The sequence below is a fragment of the Arachis duranensis genome, chromosome 9 (genome assembly GCF_000817695.3).
Source record: "Arachis duranensis cultivar V14167 chromosome 9, aradu.V14167.gnm2.J7QH, whole genome shotgun sequence".
Taxonomy (NCBI): Eukaryota; Viridiplantae; Streptophyta; class Magnoliopsida; order Fabales; family Fabaceae; genus Arachis; species Arachis duranensis.
The window spans coordinates 66,036,072-66,051,190 of record NC_029780.3 but is presented as its reverse complement, the minus strand read 5'-3'; positions in this window follow the sequence as shown (position 1 = coordinate 66,051,190).

Here is a 15,119-nt window from a genome sequence, read left to right as displayed (position 1 = left end):
TCAGCAGGATATTGCATTCAAGAGCTAAATTGATGAGAATCAATCACCTTTGGTGATGATAAGAACATCACCTTGAAATTCTAGAATTCATTCTTACAAATTCTGAAAAATACCTAATCTAAGCAACAAGATGAACCGTCAGTTGTCCAAACTCAAACAATCCCCGGCAACGGCGCCAAAAACTTGGTGCACAAAATTGTGATCATCAATGGCGCCATCAACATGGTACGAACAATTGCAATCTCAACTCTTTATCACAACTTCGCACAACTAACCAGCAAGTGCACTGGGTCGTCCAAGTAATAAACCTTACGCGAGTAAGGGTCGATCCCACAGAGATTGTTGGTATGAAGCAAGCTATGGTCATCTTGTAAATCTCAGTCAGGCAGATTCAAATAGTTATGAATGATTTATGAATAAAGCATAAAATAAAGATAGAGATACTTATGTAATTCATTGGTGAGAATTTCAGATATGTGTATGGAGATGCTTTGTCCCTTCCGTCTCTCTGCTTTCCTACTGTCTTCATCCAATCCTTCTTACTCATTTCCATGGCAAGCTGTATGTTGGGCATCACCGTTGTCAATGGCTACAGTCCCGTCCTCTCAGTGAAAAAGTTCAATGCGCTCTGTCACAGCACGGCTAATCATCTGTCGGTTCTCAATCAGGTTGGAATAGAATCCAGTGATTCTTTTGCATCTGTCACTAACGCCCATCCTTCAGAAGTTTGAAGCTCGTCACAGTCATTCAATCCTTGAATCCTACTCAGAATACCACAAACAAGGTTTAGACCTTCCGGATTCTCTTGAATGCCGCCATCAATTCTAGCTTATACCACGAAGATTCCGATTAAGGAATCCAAGAGATAAACATTCAAGCCTTGTTTGCTTGTAGAACGGAAGTAGTTGTCAGGCACGTGTTCATAGGTGAGAATGATGATGAGCATCACATAATCATCACATTCATCATGTTCTTGGGTGCAAATGAATATCTTAGAACAAGAATAAGCTGAATTGAATAGAAGAACAATAGTAATTGCATTAATACTCGAGGTACATCAGAGCTCCACACCTTAATCTATGGTGTGTAGAAACTCCACCGTTGGAAATACATAAGAACAAGGTCTAGGCATGGCCGAGAGGCCAGCCTCCATAATCTAAGAGCTAGACATCAAAGATGATCTAAAGATCTAAAGTGATCAAAAGATGAAAATACAATAGTAAAAGGTCCTATTTGTAGAGAACTAGTAGCCTAGGGTTTACAAAGATGAGTAAATTACATAAAAATCCACTTCCGGGACCACTTGGTGTGTGCTTGGGCTGAGAATTGAAGCATTTTCATGTAGAGACTCTTCTTGGAGTTAAACGCCAGCTTTTGTGCCAGTTTGGGCGTTTAACTCCCATTCTTGTGCCAGTTCCGGCGTTTAACGCCGGGCAGTTTTGAGCTGATTTGGAACGCCGGTTTGGGCCATCAAATCTCGGGCAAAGTATGAACTATTATATATTTCTGGAAAGCCCAGGATGTCTACTTTCCAACGCCGTTGAGAGCGCGCCAATTGGGCTTCTGTAGCCCCAGAAAATATACTTTGAGTACAGGGAGGTCAGAATCCAACAGCATCTGCAGTCCTTTTCAGCCTCTGAATCAGATTTTTCCTCAGGTCCCTCAATTTCAGCCAGAAAATACCTGAAATCACAGAAAAAAAAAATTATAGTAAAGTCCAGAAAAGTGATTTTTAACTAAAAACTAATAAAAATATACTAAAAACTAACTAAAACATACTAAAAACATACTAAAAACAATGCCAAAAAGCGTATAAATTATCCGCTCATCAAGGAGCAACCATGGAGTGTGCTGCACAACAAGTGGAAAAATTGGAGAGTGTTGAACCGCCACATACCTATCAAGAAGAACCACATTCATATCATGAACCCTTTCTCCAAAATAATGAATCCTTCTATCTACCCCAACCCCCAATGGATGATCCTCTCACTTTATGCCTTCATGAACAAAGAGAAATACAAAGAAAGGTACTAAAATCCATGGCAACCTTGGATGAGGTGGTAAACTGATTAGCCTCCCAATGCTTGAGCATTCAAGGAACTCCCATGGCCACATGTAGAGAATCAAATGAAGAGCCTTGCATGAAGGAGAGATTGGAAATTTCGATGGAAAATGAGGAATGTTGCTTTGTGTTAGATCAATGGGAGGAAGCTATGATTGTTAGAGAAGAGGAAGAAGTGGTTGAAGATGCATGTGAAGTTAAACAAGAGGTGGATTTCAAGCTTGGGAACACTTCCACACCAAACAATGTTGTTGTTAATTTTGTGGAAGTTGTTGAACATTCTTCCATTGAGATTGAAATTGATGTTGAGGAGGATAATATGCAACCTCCTACACATATTATGGAAGATGAGAATTTGGAAGAAGTTGAGAAAGTAATAAGTCCTCTTGTTGAAGTTAATTCCACACCAACTAAGGTGCTATGTGAGATTGTTGAACCTTCCTCATTGTGTTGTGAAATTGATGTTGAGGAGACTAGTGCACAATCTCTAACACATGACTTAGGCATTGAGATATGTATAGGAGAAGTTGGTGAATGAGGAATTGACATTGCAGAAGCTTGCCAAGAGGTAGAGGTAGTGAAAGAGGAGCACAAGGGAGTGGCACTTGCAAGATCATTGGGACCACCCTTTCCTAAGTCACCATCCTACACAACATTCAAGTGGGTAAAATTCTTATCCTTAAGCTTTACTTTCTCACTTGAATATGGTTTGATTGAAAATGATGGTCAACTTAGAGCTTTTTGTGGAGTTAAGAGTAGGAGAGAGTTGTGTAGTGGTTAGAAACATCACTCTAAGTTCATGATGGTTGCATGCTCAAATTTGAATAACAATGGTGGGTGTAGAACCAAAATACATGGGTCTAGGAAGTTGTTTGGTGGCTTCTTTGAGAATTCCAAGGCTAAACCACCCAATTGGAATCATGATGATCAATTAGAAGATGGGTGCCAAAACAAAGTGTAGGATCCCGGATCGCACAACGAGAGTCAACTTTGGGAGCTCATGGTTTGTGAAGAACTCCATCAAAGCTTGGAGATATTACTTTTGAATGATGGAGCTTATTGGAGACTCAAGCATTGGTGGATGTTCAAGGATAGATTCAAACACAAGCTACCTTGATGAGGAGCCCCCATATGTCCAACTTAAGGACTTAAAAAAAAGTGCTAGGTGGGAGACACCCCACCATGGTAAACTCTTTCCATTCTCTTGTAGATATAATCAATGAATGAATTGGGTTGCCATTGTTAGGTAGTTTTCTTATTTTCATACTTTAGCATATTTTGCTTTGATTGCTAGGTTACTTGTTAGATTCATGTTTTGAGTATAATAGTTGGTTTTGAATTGCATTTTGCTTGTAGTGCAAGTTTTGTTTGTTTTGTATTTGAAAAATTTTCAAAAACTTAAAGATTTTTATTAAATTTGAATTTTGGTTTATTTAGAATGTTTATAGGTTAGGAGAGTGTTAAATTCTATTTTTATGCTTCTAAAAAAAAAGTGTCAATCCACGCTTAAGCGTGGGCCATGCTTATGCATGGATTTCCATAAGGGGATCTCTGGCACAAAAACTAGAGAGTTGTACCCACTTTATGCCTACTTTGTGCCAGTGCACCCACGCGTAAGCGTGGGCGACGCTTACGCGTCGATTGCCCCTGCTGCAATCCATGCTTAAGCATGGGCGACGCTTATGCGTGGATTGTCCCTGCTGCCATCTATGCACCCTGTTTTTCTCCTTTTTCCTTTCTTCTTCTTTCTTCTTTTCGTCTTCTTTCTTTCCATCTTTTTTCTTCTCTCTTCTTCCTTTCTCACTCTCTTCTTCTTCCTCTCTTTAAAAATAAAAAGTAAAAAAAATATAAAATATAAAAATAAAAAATAAATAAATAAAATACTAAAAAAAATTCTTCTCTTCCTTTTTCTTTTATTGCATTTGCTTATTTTCATTCATTGCATTTTAATTTTGTTTTTATAGCTTGTTCTTATTTTATTTTCTAAATTTCTCATTTTAATAATGGTGTTGAATTCTCTTACTCAATTATTGAGAATTTCTTGCATTGTTTTGGTGCTTCGTAACTTGTTTAGCATTAATGGTCATATTTGTTCCACATACAAGATTAGTGCTTTAGTCCTTCCTAATTCATTATTCTTTGTTTTCGTACTCCATTTTCATTGAGTTAGGATGGGACCAAATGCTTTCATGCTTATCACTAATCTTGTTTGTGTCGATTCTTGCTTGAACTTAATGCTCTTCAGGTCATTTGCTTATGCTCTGATTTTACTATTGCATCAAGTATTAGTTGATATGCCCTTTGCCTATACTGCTCTCTCCCTCACATGCGTAGCTAACATGTAGTGGGAACCTTACTCTTATTTGGCATTAGCCCCCACTTATGTTCTATTGCTTTGATATCTTTATTGTAGGCGTAATTTTCTTTCTTTTTCTTTCCTTTTAGGTTGGCCACTAAAAGAGGAAAAGGAAAAGCTTCTAAATGGGCCAACAAACAAGTCCGCTCGCACAATCCTTTGAGGAAGCTTATCAGTTATGGCAACCTATTCACCTTGCTCATCTTTGGATGCACCGAGGACGGTGCAATCTTCAAGTGTGGGGAGGTTCGGTTGATAACCGATCTCCATGGGTAACAATTTCCTTTTTCAACACTAATTCTTAATTTTCTTTGTTAATTAGTGTTACATTGCATGATAGGTTGCATGATAGCTATAGTTTGTGAATGTTTTACCACTTCTTTCTTATTATGACTACTTGGTTAGGGTGATAATTGATTTTCCAAGAAACTATTTTTAGGGCACCCTACCAATTTAAGAAAAAATTATTGAACTTGCTTGAAGAATTTATTCTGGAACATGGTTTTTGAGCTAAGAACATACAAGCTTGTGAGATTTGAGCCTAATGGTGTGGTTACATCATATAACCATTTTGTTTCCTTCTTGTGTGTGATTATTCTCTTTCTATGATTGTGATCTTTGATTTGTTTGATTCTATATGTCCATTATTTTGTGTATACATGCATTTATATGATTGAGGCCATTGTTTCAATTAGCTCACTTACCCAAATAGCCTTACCTTTTATCTTCCTTTGTTAGCCAACTTTGAGCCTACGATTAACCCACTTTGTTCTTAATATTAGCATGTTAGAAGCCTTAGCAAAAAACAATAAATATCCTTAATTTGGATCTTTGATTAGCTTAGGCTAGTGAGTGTGTGTATCATTCAATTATGGGAAAACTTGGGACATTGGTTGAGCTAAAAGGGTGTTTTGTATTTTCATTGAAAATCATGGGAATTGGGTACGTACTCATGTATTAATTATGTTTAAACCATATGCATTGATATATTTGTATATACTTTAATGCAAAAAAGGAAAAAATATACAAAATAAAAAAAATATATATCAAAAGAAAAATAAAAAGAAAATATATATAGCAAAAAATGCAATAAAAAGGGGACAAAATGCCCCAAAGCAAAGTAATAATAACAATGCATATGGAATGTGAATTGAAGAGAATGCATGAGTATGTAAAAAAGAGAGGGAATCATGGGTAGCTAGGCACTGTATTAGAATTATATAGGTTGTTATATGTGTTTGGTGAGAGTTTAAGTTAATCAAAGATTCAAATTTTGAAGCTTACTTGACCATATGCATCCTTACCTTTACCCTAGTCCCATTACAACCTATGAATAAGTCCTCATGATAGATGTATGCATGCATTGAATAATTGTTGATTGTTAGATGAAAAACAAATCTTAGAAAGCATGAGTAGAAGAGAATTGAGTGATCAACCCTATACACTTGAGCGACTAGAGTTCAAACACTTCCGGTGAGGGGATTTTATCAACTTTTCTCACATTTATTCAATGAAAGAGCATGGTTTTGTAAATTCTTTTTTATTTGTGCTTAAGTGTGAAAACATGCTTTTTAGGTCTTAAAATAGCTAAATTTAATTCACCTTGATTCTATTAGATTCCTTGATATGTTTGTTCAGTGATTTCATGTTTAGAAGGCAAAGATTGGATTGAGAGAATAAAGAAAAAGCATGTGAAAATGGAGAACTCATGAAGAAATGAAGGAATTGCAAAGCTGTCAATCCTGACCTCTTCGCACTTAATCGATCATAACCTGAGCTACAGAGGTCCGAATGAGGCGGTTCTAGTTGCATTGGAAAGCCAATATCTGGGCCTTCAAAATGATATAAAATTTGTCATGGTTGCCTTGCATTTAGTCGACACGCATGCGTGGCTTATGCGTGCACATCGCAGGATCAGCGTGACTCACTAAAGGTAATTCGCGGCCAGCAATTTCTGAAGCATTTTGGGACCAATCTAACCCATTTCTGATGTTATTGAACCCAAGTATTAGAGGGGGATGGACCAATTAGTCATAGTTTATTTTTATGAGGCTTTAGTTAGTTTCTAGAGAGAGAAGCCCTCTCTTCTCTTTAGAATTAGGTTAGATCTAGATTTAGTTCATGTTGTAATTTACTTTTCTTTACAATTTCTTGTTCTTCTACCTCTCCTCTCTCTAGTTTAGCATTTTTTCTTGTAATTGTTTACTTTATTATTGATGCACTCTTGTTTCTTCTATTTTCCTTTTAATGCAATTCATGTTTGAGTTCCTTTAACAATTTGCTTAATTGTTGTTAATTCCTTCCAATTGGTAGTGTCGATATACTTTTCTTGCAATTTGATTTTACTTTCTTTTTATGCCTTCTAAGTGGAGTAATTGGAGACTCTTTAGTTATTAAAATACTTGGAAGGATGCTAGAGTAGATTTTTCTCCTCTTGGCCATGGTTGAGTAATTGGAAAATCTTTAGTTATTAAAATCCTTTATTGATTGATAATTGGAAGTTGCTAGTTGATTTGAATTCCACAAAAGCTAGTCTTTCCTTTTGGATTTGACTACGACTTGAGAAATCAAATTGATTATTTCTACTTGACTTTCCTTCATAGTTAGAGGTTAACTAAGTGGAGCAATGGATAATTCTTGTTCACAATTGATTATGATAATGAGGATAGAACTTCTAGGTCTCATACCTTGCCAAGAGCTTTCTTACTTGCTAGTTTAATTCTTTCCATTTACTTTTCTTGTCTCTTAACCAAAACCCCAAAATATACATGTCTATAACCAATAACAAGAACACTACCATGCAATTCCTTTGAGAGATGACCCGAGGTTTGAATACTTCGGTTTAGTTTTATAGGGGTTTGTTACTTGTGACAACCAAATTTTTGTATGAGAGGATTCTTTGTTGGTTTAGAAACTATACTTGCAACGAGAATTTATTGTGAAATTCTATACCATGAAAAATTTGATCATCACCTGGCTGGTGTTCAATGCTAGCTCTGCTACCAGGATGGGCATTGAACACCCAGTGAGGGGTCCCTCACTGGCTTCAGCGCCAGGCTAGCTGCCATTGTGGGTGTTGAACGCCCAGTGAGGGTTTCCTTACTGGCATTCAATGCCTTTTTATTCTCCTCAGATTTGGCCTCTACCTCCATGGTTATGGCCTTGCACTCTTCTCTTGGATTCACCTCAGTGTTATTGGGAAGAGTGTCAGAAGGAGTCTCAGGGATCCTCTTGCTCAATTGACCAACTTGTACCTCCAAGTTTCTGATGGAAGACCTTGTTTCATTCACGAAACTATGAATGGTCTTAGTGAGGCTGGAGACTAGAATGGCTATGTCAGAAAGGATCTACTTAGAGGTCTCCATATTCCCTTGAGAAGATGGGAATGGTGGTCTATTGTTGAACCTATTCTGGTTCCTTCCAACTTGGTTGTTATTGAAACCTTGTTGAGGTTTCTATTGATCCTTCCATGAAAAGTTAGGATGGTTCCTCCATGAAGAGTTGTAGGTGTTTCCATAGGGTTCTCCCATGTAGTTCACCTCATCCATGGTGGATTGATCAGGATCATAAGCTTCTGTTTTAGAAGAAGCTTCCTGAGTAATGCCAGCTGCAGTTTGCATTCCAATCAGATGCTGGGAGATCATATTAACTTGCTGAGTCAAGATCTTATTCTGAGCCAGTATAGCATTCAGAGTATCATCCTCAAGAACTCCTTTCTTCTGAAAGACTCCATGATTTACAGGATTTCTTTCAGAAGTGTACATGAACTGGTTGTTAGTAACCATCTCAATGAGTTCTCTAGCTTCTACAAGCATTTTCTTCAAGTGGAGTGATCCACCTGCAAAGTTGTCCAATGAAATTTTGGACATCTCAGAAAGCCCATCATAGAACACGCCAATAATAGACCACTCAGAGAGCATATCAGGAGGACATCTCCTAATTAGTTGCTTATATCTTTCCCAAGCTTTATAAAGGGATTCACCTTCTCTTTGTCTGAAGGTTTGAACTTCCACTCTAATTTTGGTCATCTTTTGAGGGGTAAGAATTTAGCTAGAAAAGCATTAACCAACTTTTCCCAAGAGTCAAGACTTTCTCTAGGTTGAGAATCTAACCATAACTTAGCTCTGTCTCATACCGCAATGGGAAAGAGCATAAGCTTGTAGAATTCAGGATTTACTCCATTAGTCTTTACAGAATCATAGATCTGTAAGAATTCAGCTAAAAACTGATGAGGATCTTCCTTAGGAAGTCTATGGAACTTGCAGTTCTATTACAAAAGAGAGACTAACTAAGATTTTAGCTCAAAATTGTTAGCTCCAATGGCAGGTACAGAGATGCTTCTGCCATAAAAGTCAGAGGTTGGCATGGTGAAGTCACCATGAACCTTCAGGTTCGGCTATGTCTCCCTTTTCTTGTTCAAAATTTTCTGAAAGGTTTCTTCTGGAGTGTTGTGCTCTAACTTGTTGTAAGATTTTCTTCAGAGTCCTTTCAGGTTCAGGATCAAGATCAAAGAGAGGGGTTCTTTATCCCTGTTCCTGGTCATAAACAAGAAAAGATGAAAGAAAGAAAGAAAGGAAGGAAGCTTTTTGTGCTACTTAGACCAAGAGCTTCCAATGAGATGAGACGAAAGAAGAAGAAGATAGAAAAGTAAAGTTGGAGGATGGGAGATAAGAAGAGTTCAAATAATAGAAGTTAATAAGAGAAGAAGTATAAACAGAAAAGATAAATAAGAATTAAAATATTTTTTTCATTTTATTTATTAATTAATTTTCGAAAAGTGAGTTAATAATTTAAAAAGAATTGAAAATTAGGTAGGGATTTTCGAAAACAAAAGAGAGAGAAGAAGATAGAGTTTTCAAAAATTGAGATGGAGAGGAGTTAGTTTGGGAATTTTGAAAAAGAAGACAGAGAAGATAAACAATTAATTAAGAAAATATTTGAATTTAAAAAAAGATAAGAGATAAGATAGGAAAAGATTTGAATTTAAAAATTTGAAATAAGAAAAGATAAGAAAAGAAATAAAAAAGATTTGAAAAATATTTAATTTTAAAATTTGAAGTTAGAAAAGATAAGATAAGAAACAAAAAAGATTTGAAAAAGACTTGAAAAAAGATAAGTTTTTGAATTTTGATTTTGAGAAAGATGTACTTTTAAAGTTTGAAATTTGAAAAAGATAAGATTTTTGAAAAAGGTATGATTTTTATTTTTGAAAAGATTTGATTTTTGAAAATATAAAGACTAAGATATGATAAGATAAAATTTTAAAATTGAAATCTGAATTTTTAATGATGATTTTCCATATTTAAGTTAATTTTAAGATAGAAAAGATATTTTTTTTAATTTAATTATCAAAGAGAAAAACAAGTAAAAGACACGAGACTTAAAATTTTTAGATTTAGTACACCTTATGTAGCAACCCTCAGTTTTAAAAATATAAATATAAATAAGTTATAATTTATTTTATAAAATTAGAGTTTCTTATTTTTAAAAAATTATTTTTATTATCAGTAATTAAACTAATTTTATAATAATTTAAATTTAATCAAATCCATATTATTATTATTATTATTATTTAAGTTTATATATATTATATTCATTGCATTACTATTATGTATACATATACATATAATATTAAGTTTTGTAATATAACATTATGCTATTATAATTCATTCTTAGATTTCTTCTAGTATAAATATAATCTATTACTATAATTTCTTTTCATAAAGTGTATATATAATATAAAGAAAGCTAAGGCGGCGTATTAATCATACATATATATATCATTAACGTATGCGAGAGGAAAGAAAAGAAAGAAAACGGAGAGAGAACGTAACTCCTTCAGAACCTCCGGCTTCGATTTTTTTAAAATCCGTAACTCCAATAAAAAATCTAATCCGGTAAGAGTAACCTCCTTCTCTACACGTTGGTACCATTTTTTGATTAGTAGAAGTTGACAGTGACGTAGTTTCTCTTTTCTATGGGTTTGGCCAACGGGAGTTTTAGGAGGCACAGACGATTCTGGATATTTTCTTCTTCGATAGCTCACTCAGAAAGCTTCTTCTGAGCTTTGAATATTTTGATTTCGTACGAAGGTATGGTTTTGGTTTCTCGTAGTTAATGTTTAATGTCACATGAAAACTTAGGCTAGAAGACTTTAAGATAGGAATGAAATGAATGAATAATTGATGGATTGTGTATATGGTATAAAATGTGAGGTTTAGCTGTTGTCAATAATTTGCTGTTGAAGTTGGTCGGTTTGAAAAAAGATTTAATATTGGTATTTGTTTGATTTTAAAATAATTTGTTACTGGAAATGATTTAAAGGACTGAGAGGTGTTTGATTTGATAGTTGGGACCCTTGAAGGGTGGTAGAAATTCGAGTTTTTGAGGAGATACTGTCAAAGTTTCTATAAGAATTGGAGTTTTGATTTGAAGTGTTATTTTAAAAAGGAAAGAGATTATTATGTGGCTTGTGTATTTGAGACTATTTGTTGACCCTCTGTCGCAAGATGTGACCGGGCACTTTAACTCCCTGGATTCCCCCATGGGCATGCATATATATATGAATATTGGATATTATATTTGAACTTGGAGTTTAACTCCATGGAATACTATATTATTGAGCTTGGAGTTTAACTCTATGGAATACTGTATCATTGAGCTTGGAGTGTAACTCCATGAATATTATTGAGCTTGGAGTGTGACTCATGGAATATTATATTTGAGCTTGGAGTTTGACTCCATGGAATATTATTGAGCTTGGGGATGCGCGCACAGAGGGACTGTCCAATGGTTAGCTACCAGGACATGTCGGGTTGGCTGTATAACCGACAGATGAGACTCATCAGCCATAGGACAGGCATACATCATATGCATTTGTTTGTTTGCTTGAGTGTGCATTGTTTTGGTTTGCTGAACTGTTTAATTCTGCTTATCTGCTACTTGTTCTACTTGCTATAAATGCTTCTCTATCTGTGTTTTCCTTGCTTGAACTGTATGTTTATGTTTTCTGAGAAATCCCTCTTGACGAAGGTGTGAGGGGAGAGAGTTGTTCCACCAGTGATTCAGAGGATTGAAGGCGACAGAAAGTGAAGTATTAAGTTAAAGTTAAATTCAAAACTAGAATACGTTAGATAACTTACCTAACTTTTGGTTTAGTTTATTTTATTTAAGAATGATTTTGAGTGTCGGAGTTCTAGGAATGCGTCTGGCTTTCCTGAGACCTTTTATATTAACTATGTGGACACCTTTACTATACTGAGAACCTCTGGTTCTCATCCCATACTATGTTGTTGTTTTTCAGATGCAAGTCGAGAGACACCTCGTTGAGCGTCTAGGTATCCTCCTTACGAGCGAAGAACTATCTTTTGGACTGTCATATTTTGTTTTAGGCTATGTATATATGTTTATAGAATCTTCACATGTATATTTTGTGTTTTGTCCCTCCTAGAGGTCGACTTGGAGATACAGGGGTTTATTTTATGGTTTGAGTTTTATTTTGGGTTGTATATATACATAATTATATACTCTGGCTGGCCTTAGCTTCGCAGGTCGAGTCTGGAGCTTGCTATCTGAGTTTTGGAACTCTGATACGTATATATGTTTTCAGTTATCTTTCGATTTTACCTTTCCGTTTTACGAATATCCATGCGAGTGTGTCACGATTTTCTGTTTATCGTTTTGTTTAGCTTGTTCTTCAAGGCTCCTAGATATGATTTCATCCAACTATATCTATGTACATATCCTTTTCTTTTAGAGGTCGTAATACCTTGCCACCTCTGCTTTACAACTTAAGCGTAAGGCTCTGTGTGGTAGGGTGTTACACCTTATTTTGAAAATTTTGGAGGGAAACACAAAGGGACACCAAACTTAAAAATTTTAAGATCAAAACACAAAGAAAACACAAGAACACTTTGAAGACTAACAAGAACACAAAGAACAAAACTCAAAAACTGAAAAAACACAAGGACATAAAAAAGACACCAAACTTAAATTTTTTAGAAAACTAAACACAAATTTTTGAAGAATTAAAGAAAAGAAACAAGAAGACACCAAACTTAAAGATTTGACATAAGATTTAACCAAAGAAACTATTTTTGAAAATTGTTTGAAAGAAAGACTCAAAGAAAACGTGAAACTCAATAAGAACAAACACAAAAGACTCAAACTAAGAACAAAAATTAAACAAAGAAAAGAAAAATATTTTTGAAAAGCTTTTTAAATTTTTCGAAAAAAGATAGAGAAGAAGAAAATAAAATTAAAAGACTCAATTAAAATCAAAAGACTCAATTAAAATCAAAAGACTCAATTAAAAATGATCAAGAAATAAAGTACCTGATCTAGAGAGCAAGACAATCCATCAGTTTGTCCAAACTCAAACAATCCCTGGCAACGGTGCCAAAAAGTTGGTGCACAAATCCCCACACTATGTACAGCTATACAAGCAAGTGCACTGGGTCGTCCATGTAATACCTGAGCAAGTCAGGATCGATCCCACGAGGATTATGGCTTGAAGAAAGCTATGGTTATCTTACAGGTCTTAGTTAGGTGAATCAGAAGGTCATTGGTTTGAAGTTGCGAGAGTAATAATGTATAAATTAAAATCAGTAATAGGAATATAGTTGAAGATTGGAGTTGCTTTGTCTTTCTGAATTAACTCTGGTATTACTGTCTTCTTTGCTTGTGAGTGATCTATTCTATGGCAGGCTGTATGTGATTGACGTCATGGGTCATGGTTATCAATCTCCTCTACTCCATATCAAACGCCATTGGCTGTGGTTGATGAGCGGATATTTTATATGCTTTTTGGGGGTAATTTCATGTAGATTTTAGTATGTTTTAATTAGTTTTTAGTAAAATATTATTAGTTCTTAGGCAAAAATCATATTTCTGGATTTTACTATGAGTTTGTGTGTTTTTCTGTGATTTCAGGTATTTTCTGGCTGAAATTGAGGGAGCTGAGCAAAAATCTGAGTTAGGCTGAAAAAGGACTGCTGATGCTGTTGGATCCTGACCTCCCTGCACTCGAAATGGATTTTCTGGAGCAACAGGAGTACAATTGGCGCGCTCTCAACGGCGTTGGAAAGTAGACATCCAGGGATTTCCAGCAATATATAATAGTCCATACTTTGCGCGAAGATATACGGCGTAAATTGGCGTTTAACGCTAGTATCATGCTGCTGTCTGGCGTCCAGCGCCAGAAACAGGTTACAAGTTGGAGTTCAACGCCAGAAACAGGTTACAACCTGGCGTTGAACGCCCAAAACAGCCCCAGGCACGTGAGAAGCTTAAGTCTCAGGCCCAGCGCACACCAAGTGGGCCCTAGAAGTGGATTTCTGCACCATCTATCATAGTTTACTCATTTTTTGTAAACCTAGGTTACTAGTTTACTATTTAAACAACTTTTAGAGGTTAACTCTGTACCTCATGACATTTTCAGATCTGAATTTTATACACTTTGACGGCATGAGTCTCTAAACTCCATTGTTGGGGGTGAGGAGCTCTGCAGCGTCTCAATGAATTAATGCAATTGTTTCTATTTCATTCAAACGTGTGTGTGTTCCTATCTAAGATGTTCATTCGCGCTTAATTGTGAAGGAGGTGATGATCCGAGACACTCATCACCTTCCTCAATCCATGAACATGTGCCTGACAAACACCTCCGTTATACATCAGATTGAATGAGCAACTCTTAGCTTCCTTAATCAGAATCTTCGTGGTATAAGCTAGAACTGATGGCGGCCATTCTTGAGGATCCGGAAAGTCTAAACCTTGTCTGTGGTATTCTGAGTTGGATTCAAGGATTGAATGGCTGTGACGAGCTTCAAACTCGTAATTGCTGGGCGTGATGACAAACGCAAAAGGATCAATGGATCCTATTCCAACATGATCGAGAACCAACAGCTGATTAGCCGTGCTGTGACAGAGCATCTGGACCGTTTTCACTGAGAGGATGGGAAGTAGCCACTGACAATGGTGACACCCTACATACAGCTTGCCATGGATGGAACTTTACAAACAATTGAGTTGAATATTACATTGCAGAAATTCAGAGGACAAAGCATCTCCAAAACTCCAACATATTCTCCATTAATAAAGTAACAAGTCCTTATTCCAAATAATTTTACTTCTTACAATTAAATCCAAATAATCTTATTGGCATCCTGACTAAGATTAATAAAATAAAGATAGCTTGCTTCAAACCAATAATCTCTGTGGGATCGACCCTTACTCGTGTAAGGTATTACTTGGACGACCCAGTGCACTTGCTGGTTAGTTGTACGGACTGCAAATTCGTGCACCAAGTTTTTGGCGCCGTTGTCGGGGATTATTCAAGTTTGAACAACTAAAGGTTTATTTTATTTCTTAGATTAGGAATAATTTATTTTTGTTACTATAGAGTCATTAAATTCTGATAGGATAATTTCTTTTCAAAAAAAAATTTTCAAAAAAATATTATTTTCTTTATCAATTTTTAATTTCCTTTCGTGAGTTTAGTGTCTTGTTCAAAGTTTGGTGTTAATTGCATATTCTATATTTTTCTTTAAATTTTCGAGCTTGTGTTCTTTGTTCTTCATTGATCTTCAAGTTGTTCTTGTTTATTTTTCTTGTTTGATCTTGAGTTTTTCTTGTTTTGTGTGTTCTCTTGTTTTTCTTGTGCTTTTTCAAAACATTAACTTTCAAAAATTATACTTTTATCCA